We start from the raw sequence: 18152 nt of genomic DNA, 5'->3' as shown, positions 1-18152 counted from the left end.
GTTTGTGAACAGAATTCCCACTCACCTGAAGAAGGGGCTTAAGGCTCTGAAAGCTTGTGTGGCTTTTGCTACCAAATAAACCTGTTGGACTTTAACCTGATGTTGTTAAACTTCTTACTGTGTTTACCCCAGTCCAACGCCGGCATCTCCATATCATGACTACCATCGACACCGCAAACTGCCACCTCCAAGTGGAGAGGATCTCCAAGAAGATCGCGCATATCGACACAGACATCAAGTTTCTACAAAGATGCAAGAAAGCAGACAAGATACCGAAAGGACTACAGATCACGAACCCACTCAGGTCAAACTATAACAGGCTACGCTGAGAGACTTTGCCATCGCACCTCTCTCACACTCCTCAAACACCTCGTACACCAGCTCAACAGCAAACGCCGCAGCCTGGAAACCAAGATAGAGTCCACATTCTCAACTTGCACTCAGGATGCAGACCAGCTGCGAAACTCTGCCAAGCAGACGAGACAAAGGAACTACACCATCTACATGCACACCAAGAACAGGAAACTTGAGAAACTCGGCATCACCACCAGCAGCAACCAAGCCTTCCCCGGTACCACTGTCGAAAACAGTACCACTGCAGGGAAGTCCATTGTCAACTTGTCTGACTACACACTTCAACCAGATGAAATCGAAGTTCTCAGCTGAAGGCTTAATTTCTGCCCCACCGCCAAAATAGACCCCATCAGTCTCGCAGCAGACACAGAGGAATTCATCAGGCGAATGAGGCTGCGGGAGTTCTTCCACAAACTCCAAGAGGACAACAGCAAACACAATGAGACAGACAATGAACCAGAACAGCCGACAGAGAGATCCGCAGTGCATCCGAAGAGGAAAGAGTCGAATTGGACTACTCCGGAAGGCCACTGCCCTCGACTTGACATGTATGCCCAAGCCCTCAGGAGGTGCGTCAACACCAAATTCATCAGCCGCACTCACAAGACAGCCCCGAACATCACCCATGTACAACGCAATGCCATCCACGCTCTCAAGACCAACCGCAACATTGTCATCAAACCAGCAAAGGAGGGGCCATCATCATACTGAACAGAACAGATGACTGCAAAGAAGTGTACCGACAACTAAACAACGAGGAACACTACAGACAGTTACCCGCAGATCCGACCAAAGAACACACCCGTCAACTCAACACTCTGATCAAGACCTTTGATCCGGACCTTCAGAGCACCCTCCGTGCTCTCATCCCACGTACTCCCCGCATTGGAGATCTCTACTGCCTCCCGAACATACACAAGGCAAACACACCCGGCCGTCCCATCGTATCGGGCAATGGGATCCTGTGCGAGAACCTCTCCCGCTATGTCGAGGGCATCCCGAAACCCATTGTACAAAGAACCCCCAGCTTTTGTCGCGACACTACGGACTTCCTACAGAAACTCGGCACACATGGAGCAGTTGAACCAGGAGCGCTCCTCGTCACAATGGATGTCTCGGCACTCTACAACAGCATTCCCCATGACGATGGCATTGCTGCAACGGCCTCAGTGCTCAGCGCCGACAACTGCCAGTTTCCAGATGCAATTTTACAACTCATCCGCTTCATCCTGGACCACAATATCTTCACCTTCAACAACCAGTTCGTCATCCAGACACACGGAACAGCCATGAGGACCAAATTCGCACCTCAATATGCCAACATCTTCATGCACAGGTTCAAACAAGACTTCTTCACCGCACAGGACCTTCAACCGATGCCATACACTAGATACATCGATGACATTTTCTTCCTTGGGACTCATGGTGAACAATCACCGAAACAACGATATAATGAAATTCCATCCCACCATCAGACTCACCATGGACTACTCTCCGGAATAGGTTGCATTCTTGGACACACGCATCTCCATTAAGGACGGTCACCTCAGCACCTCACTATACCGCAAGCCCACGGATAACCTCACGATGCTCCACTTCTCCAACTTCCACCCTAAACACGTTAAAGAAGCCATCCGTATACACAGGATCTGCTCGGATGAGGAGGATTGCAACAGACACCTCCAGACGCTGAAAGATGCCCTCATAAGAACAGGATATGGCGCTCGACTCATCAATCGACAGTTCCGACGCGCCACAGCGAAAAACCGCACCGACCTCCTCAGAAGACAAACACGGGACACGGTGGACAGAGTACCCTTCGCCTTCCAGTACTTCCCCGGAGCGGAGAAGCTACGGCATCTCCTCCGGAGCCTTCAACATGTCATTGATGAAGATGAACATCTCGCCAAGGCCATCCCCACGCCCCCGCTTCTTGCCTTCAAACAACCGCACAACCTCAAACAGACCATTGTCCGCAGCAAACTACCCAGCCTTCAGGAGAACAGTGACCACGACACCACACAACCCTGCCACAGCAACCTCTGCAAGACGTGCCGGATCATCGACACCGAGGCCATCATCTCACGTGAGAACACAATCCACCAGGTACACGGTACATAGTCTTGCAACTCGGCCAACGTTGTCTACCTGATACGCTGCAGGAAAGGATGTCCCGAGGCATGGTACATTGGGGAAACCATGCAGACGCTGCGACAACGGATGAATGAACACCGCTCGACAATCACCAGGCAAGACTGTTCTCTTCCTGTTGGGGAGCACTTCAGCGGTCATGGGCATTCGGCCTCTGATATTCGGGGAAGCGTTCTCTAAGGCGGCCTTCACAACACACGATGGCGCCGAGTCGCTGAACAGAAACTGATAGCCAAGTTCCGCACACATGAGGACGGCCTCAACTGGGATATTGGGTTCATGTCACACTATTTGTAATCCCCACAGCTTGCCTGGACCTACAGAGTCTCACTGGCTGTCCTGTCTGGAGGCAATACACATCTCTTTAGCCTCTCTTGATGCTCTCTCCACTCACATCACATTGTTTGTATCTCAAAGACTTGATTAGCTGTAAGTATTTGCATTCCAACCATTATTCATGTAAATTGAGTTTGTGTCTTTATATGCCCTGTTTGTGAACAGAATTCCCACTCACCTGAAGAAGTGGCTTAAGGCTCTGAAAGCTTGTGTGGCTTTTGCTACCAAATAAAACTGTTGGACTTTAACCTGCTGTTGTTAAACTTCTTGCATATGCAGCAAGACAATGGACAATATTCAGGCTTGGGCCGACAAGTGGCAAGTAACATTCATGCCAATAACCATCTCCCCATGACATTCAATGGCACTACCATCGCTGAATCCCCCACCATCGACATCCAGGGATTTAACAATGATCAAAGCCTGAACTGGATTAGCCATATAAACATAATGACTATAACAACAGGTCAGGAGCTAGGAATACTGTGGCAATTCACCTTTTGACTTCCTTCCCCAAGGCCTGTCCACAATCTACAAGGCATAAGTCAGGAGCGTTATAGAATATTCTCCCCTTATTTGGACTGCCAATAACTTCTTCAAGAAGCTCAACACCATCCAGGGCAAAACAGCCCTCTTCATTGACACTTCTTCCACAAACATTAATTCCCTTCATCAGTGAGGCACAACGGCAACAGTACATACCATATGAAAGGTGCATTGCTGGAACTCACCAAGGCTCCATTGACAGCACCTACCTAACCCACAACCACTATCATCTATAAAAAAAAAGGGCAGCAGATACATAAGAACACTAAAGTTTATCTCAAACTACCTCCACATCCTGACTTGAAAGTATACTTTGTTCATTCACATCTAACAGTCCCAGGGTGGAGGAGTATTGAATAATGGAACCTGGTGCTCATTGCTGCCTTCTTGATGGCAGTGATTCAATTGAGGGGAGAAGGGCCCCGCACCGTCTAGCCCATCTTCCAGAGGAGGCCTCGCCTGAGGTCCATGGTTCAGGGGAGCCCCAGTGCCACCCAGAGGATGAGGAGTTTAGACCCATCTAATGGAGGCCACCTGCACAACCAAGGGTATATCGAAAAGCCTCTCCTTTCTGGAGATGAGCAAAGACAATGTCACATATATCTGCATCTGTCAAGGTATGTAGTGGATCAGAATTGCCACATAGTGTGGGAGGATCAAACACCCCATGATCTGGGAGGACATCTCCTGCCAATCAAACTGAAGATCACTGGTGCACTCAATTTCTTTGTCTGAGGATCATTGCAAGCATCCAGAGGGAACCTATGCAGCATCTCAGTCCTTGGCACATAAATGTATCGAGCAGGTGACATATGCCCTCTACTGAAATTCACATGTGATGAAGCTATTCAGGCTGTTCGATTTCTGGGGTTTGCAGCGATCTCAGGATATGCTCGAGTTCAAGGTGCAGATTGCACACATATAGCTTTGAGAGCTCCATGGCAGCAGCTCTTGATGTTCATCAACAGGAAAAGGTTTCACTCACTGACCATTGGTGTGCAATCATCGGAAGGACATAGAACATGTTTGTAACAGGTACCCTGGGAGTTCCCATGATTCACATACATCCTGAGTCACTCCCAGATACTTTGCATCGAAGGGACTCAGTAATTACAGGGCTGGCTGCTTGGGGATAAGTGGTAACGAATCAAACAATGTCTCTAGACACCCACGTCTCGTCCTCAGAGTTCCTCAGTGGAGAAGTGTATCTGGCGCATAGATTGACACAATCCATCATCGAGCAGACCATTAGCACCTTAATCCAAAAACATCACTTTGAATGTTTGGACCGCTCAGGTGGGGATGGGGCTCTGCAAGAACCTGTAGAAGGTACCCCACATAATCATAGTCTACTGTGCTCTTCAAAACCTGGCGCTTCAAAGGGGGTCCCTGGCCAGAGGAAGATATGGAGAAAGTTGATAGCTTCTTAGATGATGAAGGACAGGAAGGGCTAAAATCTAAAGACAGAGATGAGAGTCAGCACCATGTGAAGATACAACCGAAGAAGTATGATGTGGAAGATGATGTAATTAAGTTGCTTGCGAGACCATTTCATGCATGGATGTCAGATTTCCTTCCCTAAAGTGGATATTAGGGAACTGGATAAATCTTTAAAACAATCAAGTGGTCACCATTACATGACTATCTTTTTATTCCAGATTTACTAACTGAACTTGTTAGTAATTTCACCAGCTGTTGTGGTGGAAAATGGACTCCTGTTCTGGTATCTGGATTACTAATTCAGTGACATTACCACTATGCTAATTTACTTTGATTGGAGGATAAATACATAACAAATTACATTCAAAATAATGTGATGGGATCTTTTACTTTCACTTGAGAGCAGACAGGACCTTGGTTTAACATCTTATCCTGAATCTGACACCTCCGTCAATGTACTCATGCAATGCAGCATCCAGGAGTTTCAAACCAGATTTTAAGTCTAAAGTGGAATAATACGAGCTGAGTGACAGCCAAATCTATAGTCAAATCCACATAGATGTCAGTCAATCAGGCTTTGGCGAAACCATCACCTTTTCCTTGGACTTGGTTGATGGTGACTTCCTATATCGGAAGTTCAGTTATAGATTTCCAGCATCAGTCAGAATGCTGATTTAGACTCTCTCTATTACAGGGGTATAAGTATCACAGATGTGGTTGGCATATGCTGCTCTCTCTCTCAATAAAACAACGTGTTTGATCGTTCAAATACCCCTGATTGATGTGCACAACATCTGGGCTGAAACACTGCAATCTGCAGTCGATCTCGGAGTTCTCAATTCCTCGAGATTACAAATCATGAACATATTTACAGCCTTCTTCTGAGCAGCAGCATTTTTACATTTTCCTTGCTAAAACCACTGCAATACAACTTGTAGAAGCATAGCGTAGCCAGAAGTAAAATTTAGGAATATTATGAACTCGCACCGCTGAGAATATTACGTTATGGCATCATAGTAAGCCATTAAAATGTGAAAGCATTTCCAATTATTAGCTGGTCTATGGAGCATTTTTATAGTGGCTGCTGATCCTGCAATGCCACATACCATTTATATTATTGTTAATTAATTAGCACAGCTTTATTGAAGTGGAAGGATTCTAAGAAGTGATTTTGGAATGGGAATGCATGGAAGTGGGGATCAGGAATAGCTCAGGTTAAGGGTTGTTCAATGAACCCAAGAACACAGGAGCAGGCAATTTGGCCCCTCCAGCCTGCTCTGCCATTTAACTGCATCATGGCTGACCGTCTACCTCAATCTCATCTTCCCACACTATCCCCATATTCCTTGATGTGATTGGTATCTAGAAATCTATAAACCTCAATCTTGAACATACTCAAATGACTGAGCTTCCACAGCACTCTGAAGTACAGGGAACCAAAGGTTCACCACCCTCTGATTGAAGTAATTCCTTATTTCAACCCGAAATGGTCTACCCCTTATTCTGAGACTGTGCCGCCTGATACAGATACTAGATATCCCCTCAACCAGGAAAAATATCCTTCCTGCATCCCCCAGCCACCCAGACCAATCGTGGGCCCCTCCTCTCCCACTCTCCCCCCCATCGATCTCAAGCAGAGTGGCAGCGGACCCACTTTCCCCCCACCACCGATCTCAAGCAGAAGGGCAGCGAACCTCCACTTCCCCCCGACCAATCTCAGGCAGTGATCCACCCTCCCCCTTCGATCTCGGGCGGAGTGACAGCGGACCCCTCCTTACCCCCCGCCACTGATCTCAGGCAGAGTGGCAGCAGACCACCACCCCCCTACCCCCCAACACCACCGATCTCAAGCAGAGTGACAGTGGACCCACCATCCCCCCGCCCCACCAATCTCAAGCAAAGAGCTGTTAGACGCCAGGCACTTATCTCCTCACGAACCCTCACTGATGGAGCGTCCAAATCGGACTTCCATAGAGCATGTCTATTTCACGCCAATTCCAGATGGACGAACGTAGTGGTAAAGGGAGAAATGCTGGTAAAGTTCGGCATGCAGCCCATTAAGTCAACTGAAATGCATGCAAACGCATTTAAATGGCCGTCGCGCCCGGTCCCAATCGCGGCCATTTTTGGGCCTTGGTAAAGGGGGAGGCGGGGCACGGATCGTACTAACTGCCTCACGCCCGACTTTACCAAGTTTTCACACCCGGAAACGGGCGCAATGTGATGGTAAAATCAGGCTCCAACTCTCATTCTTCTAAACTCTAGAGTACAGGCCCAGTTTCCTCAATCTTTCCTCAAAACAATCCCACCATCTCAGGAATTTGCCTGGTCAGCCTTTGTTGCACTCTCTCTATGTTAGGTATATCCTTCCTTGATAAGGAGACCAAAGCTATACATAATACTCCAGGTTTCGTCTCACCAAGGCTGTGGAAGAATTCAGGCTCCAGGCTCATCTTGGTGCCTTCCTGTTCCTGTGCTATTCTCACTACCAGGATCTGCTGTAGGATGTATAGGTGCTATATTGGTCCCAGTTACATGGCAATGATGTGGATATTGCAACTATACCACCCACCATCAACACTGAGCAGAAATTTAATTAGGTCAGCCATATAAATGCCATGGCTACTAAACCAATTCAGAGGCTGAGTATTTTGCAGTGAACCACTGACTTCCTGACTCCCCAAAGCCTAAAAAGACACAAGTCACAAGTGTAATGAAAAATATTTGACTTGCCTGGATGGGTGCAGGGACAACAAGATTCAAATCTCAATACCATCCAAGACAAAGTAGTCCATGTGACAAATAGTCTCATCCATCACTCTAAATATCCATTCCACTATTGATACCGCCAGTCCAAAGATGCGCAGGTTAAAAGGATTGGCTGAGCTAAATTGCCCCTTAGTGTCCCAAGATGTGTAGGTAAGGGGGATTAGCAGGGTAAATGTGTGGGGGTTACAGGGATAGGGTGGGGGGTGGGCCTTGATAAGATATTCTGTCAGAGTCAGTGCAGACTTGATGGGCCAAATGGCTTTTCTACACTGCAGGGATTTTATTATTCTATGAATAGGCTTCACTAAACAACTTTCCAAAATTTCTTCGACAGCTCCTCTCAAACTCCCAGAAGAACAATAGCACATGGGACCACCATCTTTGAACTACACACCAATCTGACTTGCAGCTATATTACCGATCCTTCATTCTTGCTACATCAAAAACTTTGGCCCTACCTAACAATACTGTGAAAGTATACGTTCATTGCATAGACTAGTCGTTTAAGGCAAGGTGAGGAAAGGGCTGGGACCTGAATATTCTAGGGTGACCTTTCTTTTGGGCAGCAAGTTAAGAAAATGTGGAGGAGTAGCTCTTAAGTATGACATGAGTACAATGTCATAGAGGGAAAGATGAGCTCAGATCAAGATGGAGAATCAGTCTGGCTACAGGTAAGAAATAGTAAAAGGCAGAAATGAAGCTTGAGGGAGTAGTTTACAGGCCTCCTCTATGCCCTAAAAGTGAAAGGGAGAATTAATGGGGGCTTGAAAGAAGGCTGCAGCAATAGTCATGGATGATTTTAATCTACATATAGGTTGGGCGCATCAGATGGGCAGAGGTAGCAGAAGATGAGTCCATGAAGGTTTTTTTGAGAGAGTTTCTGAGAACCAACCAGGCAGCAGGCTATATAGATCTGGTAATATGAAATAATGATGTGGAGATGCCGGCGTTGGACTGGGGTAAACACAGTAAGAAGTTTAACAACACCAGGGATCAAGTGGATCACTTGAAGAGCATAGAGGGTGTACAAGTAGAGTTAAGAAAGAAATCAGGAGGGCAAAAAGGGGACATGATTGCTTTGGCAGATAAGGCAAAGGAGAATCCAAATAGAGATTTTACAGATACATAAAGGGCAAAAGAGTAATAAGGGAGAGAGTAGGGCCTCTTAAGGATCAACAAGGTCATCTATGTAGAGATCTACAAGAGATGGGTGAGATCCGAAATGAATATTTCTCATCATTATTTACTGTTGAGAAAGGCGTGGATGCTCGGGAACTTGGGGAAATAATGATGTCTTGAGGACTGTACATATAAAGAGAAGGAAGCGCTGGAAGTCTTAAAGAGCATCAAGGTAGATAAATCCCCGGGATCTGACGAAGTGTATTCCAGGACGTTGTGGGAGGCTCGGGAGGAAATTGCGGGTCCCCGAGCAGAGATATTTGAATCATTGACAGCCACAGGTGAGGTGCCTGAAGATTGCAGGGTGGTAAATGTCGTGCCTTTGTTTAAAAAGCGCTGCAGGGAAATGCCTGGGAACTACAGGCTGGTGAGCCTCACACCTGTAGTGAGTAAGTTGTTGGAAGGTATTCTGAGAGACAGGATCTATAGGCATTGAGAGATTAGGGACAGTCAGCATGGCTTTGTGAGTGGAAAATCATGTCTCACAAATTTGATTGAGTTTTTTGAAGAGGTAACCAAGGTGGATGAGGGGAGGGCAGTGCAGTTGATGTTGTCTACATGAACTTTAGCAAGGCCTTTGACAAGGTACCGCACGGTAGGTTGTTGCATAAGGTTAAACCTCATGGGATCCAGGGTGAGGTAGCTGTGATGACTTCAGCCAGGGTAATGAGGTTGGCTTGCTCGAGTATGAACTACCTGATGAGTCCTCGCCCCTTCGCTTTGGGAGAGGAGTACGGCAGGGCTGCCCCCTGTCCGACCAACTTTATTCTGTGTGCGTGGTGCCATTCCTGCGCCTCTTGCGGAGGAGGTTGTTGGGTTTGACTCTGCGCGGCCCGGACGTAGGGGTGGTCCTGTCGGCCTACGCCGATGACGTGCTCCTCATGTTCACGGACCCGGCTGACCTGCGGAGGATGCGAGAATGCCAGGTGGTGTACTCCGCCGCGTCCTCTGCCAGGATCAACTGGGCCAAGTGCTCCGGACTCCTGGTTGGTCCGTGGGAGACGGACCCCCTTCCGGAGGAGCTCAGGCCTTTCACCTGGAGCAGGACCAACCTCCTCTACCTGGGGGTCCATCTCTGCCCAGCCGAGGAATCCTGGCCGGCGAACTGGCAGGAGCTGGAGGCCAAAGTCTCCGCCCGCCTGGGTCGCTGGACAGGACTGCTCCGAGTGCTGTCCTACAGGGCACGAGTTCTCATCATAAACCAGCTGGTCGTATCCATGCTGTGGCACTGGCTGGTCACTTTGACCCCTTCCCCTGGCTTTGTCACCGAAATGCAGTAAGCCGTCGTGCGGTTCTTCTGGGACAACCGACTGCACTGGGTCTCTGCCGAGCTTCTGCATCTCCCGCTTGAGGAGGGCGGACAAGGTCTGGTGTGCCTCCGCACATAGGTAGCGACCTTCCCCCTCCAGACCCTGCAGAGATACCTTTACGTCGAGCCTCCTCCACGATGGCGACGTATTTTTTCCGCCAGTTGCATGGCCTCAACTACGACGTGCAGCTCCTGCATATCAACCTGGGGCGTATTCCGACCTCCTTGCGGGAGTTGCCCGTCTTTTACCAGGACCTCCTTACGGTCTGGAACGCGGTCGCCTCGCGACGCAGCTCTCCCCCGTCAGGAGTAGCGGCTCTTGTGCGAGAGCCGTTGCTCAGGAATCCGCACCTCCAGCCTTACAACTTCAGGTGGCTGGCGGAGAGGAGGGCCGCGGTCGGCGGGGTGACCAGGATCGGGGACGTGCTGGATGGCGGAGGAGTGGGCTGGATGAGCCCCCACATGCTGGCTGAGCGCGCGGGGGTGGCCGTCTGGCGCGCGGCCAAAGCCATCCAAGACCTTAAGACGGTCGTGCTCGGCCCTGAGTGCGCACGCGGTCTGGAGGCGGCGCAGGCGTGCGGTGGGATCCTGCCCAAGCGTTTCCCTGCTCGGACGGAATTTCACATTGGTCCAAAGCCTAAACCTCCCCCCCCCCGGGTCAGGTGCCCCACTGCATGTGCTGCCTCGCGGAAATGTCCTCCGTGCCCTTTTCCACCGCGCGGAGGCGTTTCCTGTACGGGCTGCTGCTGCACACCTTTCATTACCGCGTCCTCGCCTGTCGCCCGGATACATCTTGGCGGGCCTTGTTGCCGCCAGGCGGCGGAGGTCCCCAGTGGAGGTCCCTCTACGGAGGGATCTCCCCCAATTATCTTGGGGACCTGGGGTGGAGGGTGCTGCACGCAGCAGTGCTGTACAACTGTAGGTTTTTCTGGTTCACGGGCTCCCAAGACTGCCCTTTTTGTGGCCTTGTGGAGTCCGTGGACCATGTCTATGTTCTGTGTTTGAGACTGCACACCCTTTTTGGTTTCCTCAAACACCTTTTACTGATGTTTTGTTTACACTTCAGTACCACGCTCCTGATCTACGGGCACCTGGTGCAGAGAGGGGCGGATCGGGATGCCGACCTCCTCGTGAACCTACTCCTGGGCCTGGCGAGATGCGCCATCAATAGGTCCACGCAGCGAGCGATCAACGGGCCCGTCCATCCTGACTGTCTGCCCCTCTACCGCGGCTCATTCGCGGCCAGGTGTCTCTGGAGAGGGAGCATACGGTGTCCACCGGCGCAGTTGACGCCTTCCGCGACCGCTGGGCACCGCAGGGGCTGGGGTGTATTATCGACCCTGATAATCACCTTTTGGGTTGATGTTTTAAGTTTCCTTTCGACTTTGTTTTTGGTTCGGGCTGTTCCCCCTTCTTTTTGGGGAGCTGCCCCTTTTAATTTGTCCCTAAGTTAGTTTGAGTTTGTTTATTTGGTTGGTATCGAAAGAAATACCTGATGAGTCCTCGCCCCTTCGCTTTGGGAGAGGAGTACGGCAGGGCTGCCCCTTGTCCGGCCAACTGTATTCGATTTGCGCCGAGCCATTCCTGCGCCTCTTGCGGAGGAGGTTGTCGGGTCTGACTCTGCGCGGCCCGGACGTAGGGGTGGTCCTGTCGGCTTACGCCAATGACGTGCTCCTCATGTTCACGCACCCGGCTGACCTGCGGAGGATGCGAGAATGCCAGGCGGTGTACTCCGCCGCATCCTCCGCCAGGATCAACTGGGCCAAGTGCTCCGGACTCCTGGTTGGTCCATGGGAGACGGACACCCTTCCAGAGGAGCTCAGGCCTTTCACCTGGAGCAGGACCCCGAGCGTTCCCCTAGTCTAAGTAATGGTGACCATGAAACGATAATTGATTGTTACAGAAATCCATCTGGTTCACTAACATCCTTTAGGGAAGGAAAGCTGCCTATAGGTGACTCCAGACCCACAGCATTGTTTTGGTCGCCGCACTACCAGAAGGACGTGGAGGCGTTAGAGAGAGTGCAGAGAAGGTTTACCAGGATGTTGCCTGGTATGGAGGGTTTTAGCTACGAGGAGAGATTGGGTAAACTGGGGTTGTTCTCCCTGGAAAGATGGAGAATATGGGGAGATCGAATAGAGGTGTACAAGATTATGAAGGGGATGGATAGGGTGAATGTTGGGAAGCTTTTTCCCAGATCAGAAGTGACGATCACGAGGGGTCACGGGCTCAAGGTGAGAGGGGCGAAGTATAACTCCGATATTAGAGGGATGTTTTTTACACATAGGGTGGTGGGGGCCTGGAATGCGCTGCCAAGTAGGATGGTGGAGGCAGACATGCTAACATCGTTTAAGACTTACCTGGATAGTCACATGAGCAGCCTGGGAATGGAGGGATACAAACGATTGGTCTAGTTGGACCAATGAGCAGCTCAGGCTTTGGGGGCCAAAGGGCCTGTTTCCTGTGCTGTACTGTTCTTTGTTCTTTGGAGGGATATGTCGCCATGTCACCAGCGCATTAGCCTGGGCCTCCGGATTACTACTATATCACCATCTTTGATAAGGTTTCCATTATATTTCTTACTGCTGAAGTTAACCTATTTGGCCTATTGTTCCCTGAACTTGTTCTTAAACAAGTTTTCAAATCTAGGCATCACGTTAACTGTTAAACTTATGGCACTATTCCATCTTCTAATGATATTTAATAGTGCTTCTGCTAGCTCTTCCTTAACTCTGCCCCAACCTCTCTTAATGTGTGGGGATAGAATCCATCGGCCCAGGGGTTTTATCCTGTCTTGTGTCTGGTTCATCCATTATCGCACCAATTCCTATTTAACAGAGATCAGAGTGGCTGAAAACAAGTAGCTAAATTGCTGTCATTCTGAAATCTATATAGTTCCTCTTGCGATTTGTTACATCCTTTGTTTTTGTATCAACAAATTTCAAAATTATGTCCTTTTTGACCAAATCAAAATCATTTATCTACAACAAAAATACAAGTAGAGCCAGCACTGTTCCCTGTAACATCAATTCCAAATGTTCTCTCATCAAAGCAATATTCATTTGCCTTAAATTACTTGTCCGTGAACTAACTTTCTCATTATTGGAGGACTTCAAATTATTCTGGGATTTAAAACACCAATAAAGACTATTAGAACAGAGTGGATTAACTTAAGATAAGAATCACAGACTGCTTCATATATATGTTACAGAGGTACTGTCTGCATAGTAACACATATAACCACAGTTAGATAATTCAAACATGTATTTTTGAAAGTATTATTGAACAGGCATGGATCTTGGCTAAAGGCACTGGGTTCAAAGGCATTGTGGGAAATAGGCCAGTAAAGTGAACCACATTCCTGATAACAATACACCCATAGAAGCATAGCCCTTATCAGCATGGGTACCAGACAGCTCAGTGAATGAGATATTCATTGAACAAGGACAGACTACTGATTCCAGACAGCTAATGAATAAGCCAGAGAAGAATCCAGGAAGGTGGCCATGGGAAAGTCAGGCAGAAACCGCTAGAACCTATTGTTTCCATGCTGTCAGAGAATAACTGTGATTGGCCAAGGTATATGACATTTACTAATCATGACTGATCTGTATTAATGATGATGAGCCAGAAGGCGAGTAAAATGTCTTTTGGAAGTTGTATAATTGTACTGCCGCTGTGATGTAACTTCAGAGAAGAGTTGGACTGCCCAACCCTTCTTTTCCCAGCTTGCGTTGGTCAATAAAGAAACTTCCTTCGCCAGGATACTGTGTTGCGAGTCTTTGTATTAGCTAAAGTTAAGCTCAATACTTAGCCTCTGAAAAACCCCCGAAACTAATCACTTGTTTTCTCTTGTATATAACATACTTATATTTTTCTGACAAGCTTCTTTTGAGATACTTGACTGAATACCTCTGAAAATCCATACACACTTCGTTTTTCAAAAAACTAGTAAAATTTGCCAATGCAATGTGCCTTTAACAAACCATGCTAATTCCTGAACTAATAATACGTTCTAAATCCTCATTAATTTTCCCTTGAAGTAAGGAATCGAAAGGGAGAAAAGTTTGATAAATTTGCTTTCTTGTTCACATATTGCTAGTTTGGACAAAAACCTGGCTCCTGCCAGCAACAGAAACATTACACACAACGTGCACTTTATAATCATTTTTTCAACACTATTCCTTGAGGAAGGTACAATATATTTTTGATGCTCAACATATTGCTTTCCTGACAGCTACATATGCTTCATAGTGCTCTATGAAAGTTATTCATCATTGCTCTGCTACCATTATTACATGGACATCTGAAAGTGATTGTCCTTTGTCTGAAGTCACCAAAATAACTACTATAGTTTCATTGAGATGTCTGATTTTAGCAAATGAATAGGAAAAATGGCATGTACTTGTTGATGCTTTTCTGGAACATCTTTTGAAATTTAAAACTTACTTTTTCATGCGATGTAAACCTCGTTTATATTTACGTAAGGGCACGCATTTGTCAATTTCCAGCTCTTGCTCTGTTTCAGTTGACTCTAAGTCAAAGAGTAGAGAAATGTCAGAATTATCAATAACTATACAATTAATATGTTTTAATCTCCAAAATTGGTTGCAAACTTTACAAATTTTCATTAATTCCAACATTCCCATTAATTGGATTTTTCCACGTTTCAGCCTTCTTTAATCTCTTCCGCATTTTACGAAAATAACGCTAAAAATAAACAAACATTTCATTTTTATTCGGACAGAATAGTAAACTAAATTCGTAATTCAGTAGTATTAATTGCCAAAGAGTGCAATTTTCATTTTGGAAAACATATTTATGAAAATATGATGATGTAGTATAAGTACACAATTTACATCTGCTGTAAAAATGCCACAATGTACCTGCAGCTGTCGATTACACATGGAAGAGCATGAGGGCTGTTATGTTAAAATGCCATGTAGAATTAGCTGATGTGGCTCTTATATGTTGCCTCGGTTAATAACTTATCGTTGCTATACCCAATGTTACGACGTGGATACAGATCAGCATTATTCCAATGACATAACAATGACATATATATGAAGAAGATCTTGAAACCTTTGATGATATAACAAGGCAATTTATTATACCAAATAATTTTGCATGGATTTTTAAAAAAAAATTAGCTTCTTGCGTCCCATCAGATCTGAGTGCGTGTGTCTGAATTTGAAGAGCTCATTTGCCAAAAGATCATTCGGTGCAGCCTTTCTGGTCACTGAAGAGTAACTCTCATTCTGCCATATGCTGTTCCTGGGCTGAATTTTCCCATTTCTTTTCCAGGTGTTGTCTCAGGCAGGAAAAACGGAGGATAGCCCACCAGCTGCCTCGCCAGGTCTTCCCACTGTATTTTCCAATAAATTAAGGGTTTTAAGAAAGTTAAGAGGCAGGATGTCATGCAAGGAGAGGTGAACCAGCAATCTCAGGTGCCGAGATCAGGGGGCCCTACACTGATCAAAAATTGGACGGTTCTCTGGCTTTCCCTTCCATCCCCTCCCTGGAAACCTTTGCCCCAGGCTTCCCTTCATATCCCTCTCTTCAGGCTTGCATTGAAGCACCGGCACCACAAAACCGCCAAGAAAGCTGCCTGTGCCCCCACCACCCCAAAACGAAGATGTAGAGCCGATTCACAGGTGCCAGCTTGAATTCACTCAACTCCAAGTTGGCCTCGGAGGTCTGTCTGCTTGTGTCTCTTGAAACCATTCTGAGTTTAATTTGACGTGGGGGCATGATTCCAACTTATGGGCCCGATAATGATATGCAAATATATTACATTGAGATTCCGATGTTGAACACAGGAAATGTGACCAGCCACCAATGGGAGGAGGGGCAATCGCGCCCTAAATCTATGTCATTTATCACGCCTAAAGACTTCTCGCAACTCTCACCACCAAACCTGCCCAATGCAAAAGGGAGCAGAAAATCTCAGCCATCATCTTTACTACAAGCCCCAAGGGTTTCTTGTTTATTCCTCTGTCCAGTGGTGCAACTATTGTTAGGAGGCCTATAAACCACTCCCACCAGTATTTACTCACCCTTGCTATTCCTAATTTCCACCCATACTGATTCAGATAGAGCCTTTAATTTTTTTACTACCATTCTCTGCATAGATCTTACTGCCCGATGTACTATTACAGTTAAACTCTGCAAACCTTCGTGTTCCACTCCATCTTTACTTATAATCATTACACTGTTTTAAGTGAGCAAGCATGAAAACAGCAGCTGATCACTGATTGCAGCTCGTCACAGGGTGAGAACTTGGGAATTTGGTGAATGAGGGAATTGGGAGGAGGTGCTTTTTATGCAAGTAGCTACCTTAACTGAGCTTGAAAAAGCACGGAGAGTGGTAGACCAGTTTAAAATATCTCATGCTCGATGGATCAGTCACATTCCGAGAAAACAGGCAAGAGACTGGTTGTAGCATTTTGCTCACAACTTTCAAAACTCGGATACTTTAGCAGTCGTTGTGAGGTTTTATTAGTAGTATTAGGAACAGTACAGTCTAGGGTTTCTAATCTCCAAGTTTATAATGGGTAATCTGTAACGGTAAGGCAGGCAGGATAATTTGGCGACATGGAATGTTCATCATTTAACATGTGGAAAGTTGTGGTTGCTTCCTGTGGCCTACATGCCTACAAGTTAAGGAAGTGTCACCAGAAACTTGAGCTCTGGATTTCAGAGCTTGTGAGACAACTGAAGTTAATATGACGCAGCTATGAGACCGAGTCATGGATAGCACATTTAAGGTGGTGATCGATCACACTACAAGTTAAAAGAGTACAGAGACGCAATAGTCAATCTAGAAGCATCAGGCAGATAGCCTAATGCAGGAGTCCCCCGAGTCCATCCCATAAACAATTGAGTTCTCTGTTCTGGACATTGGTGAGGGTGATGGTTCCTCAAGAGGCTTGCAGCTAGAGTCAAGGCCAAGATCCTGGTTGAGGCCGTTCTCATGTGTGCGGAACTTGGCTATCAGTTTTTGCTCGGCAATTCTGCATTGTCGTGTGTCGTGAAGGCCACCTTGGAGAACGCTTACCCGAAGATCAGAGGCTGAATGCCCGTGACTGCTGAAGTGTTCCCCGACAGGAAGAGAACACTCCTGCCTGGCGATTGTCGAGCAGTCTTCATTCATCCATTGAGGATGGCCTCAACCGGGATCTTGGGTTCATATCACACTACCTGTAACCCCCACAACTTGCCTGGGCTTGCAAAATATCACTGACTGTCCTGGCTGAGACAGTTCGCACCTCTTTAACCTGTGCTTAACCCTCTCTCCACTCACATCGTCTGTACCTGTAAAGACTTGATTACCTGTAAAGACTCGCATTCCAACCATTATCTTGTAAATTGAATCTGTGTCTATGCATGCCCTGTTTGTGAACACAACTCTTCACTCACCTGAAGAAGGAGCGACACTCCGAAAGCTTGTGCTACCAAATAAATCTGTTGGACTTTAACCTGATGTTGTAAGTGGGCCAATCCATGGCTTATAAAGGAAATTAGAGAGCATATCTGCTCTAAGGAAGAAGCATACAGATTGGCCAAGAAAAATAATAGGTCTGAGGATTGGGAGCAGTTTAGATTTCAGCAAAGAAGGACCAAGGGATTGATTAAGATGGGGAAAATACAGTACGGAAGTAAGTTTGCAGGGAACATAAAGACTGACTCTAAGAGTTTCTATAGATATGTAAAGAGAAAGAGGTTGGTGAAGACAAATGTAGGTCCTCTGCAGACAAAAACGGGGAAATGTATAAGAGGGGACAAAGAAATGGCCGAGCAACTGAATATATACTTTGGTTCTGTCTTTACAAAAGAGGACACAAATCAGATACCAGAAATGTTGGCGTATGCAAGATTTAGTGAGAGGGAAGAACTGAGGGAGATCAATATTAGTAGAGCAGTGGTACTGGGAAAGCTGATGAGATTGAAGGCAGATAAATCCCCAGGGCCTGATAATCTACATCCCAGAGTACGGAAGGAAGTGGCTCTAGAAATAGTAGATGCATTGGTGATCATCTTCCAGGATTCTATAGACTCTGGAACAGTC

Source organism: Mustelus asterias, chromosome 10, assembly GCF_964213995.1.
Source record: "Mustelus asterias chromosome 10, sMusAst1.hap1.1, whole genome shotgun sequence".
Taxonomy (NCBI): Eukaryota; Metazoa; Chordata; class Chondrichthyes; order Carcharhiniformes; family Triakidae; genus Mustelus; species Mustelus asterias.
Note: the sequence above shows the minus strand (reverse complement) of the source record.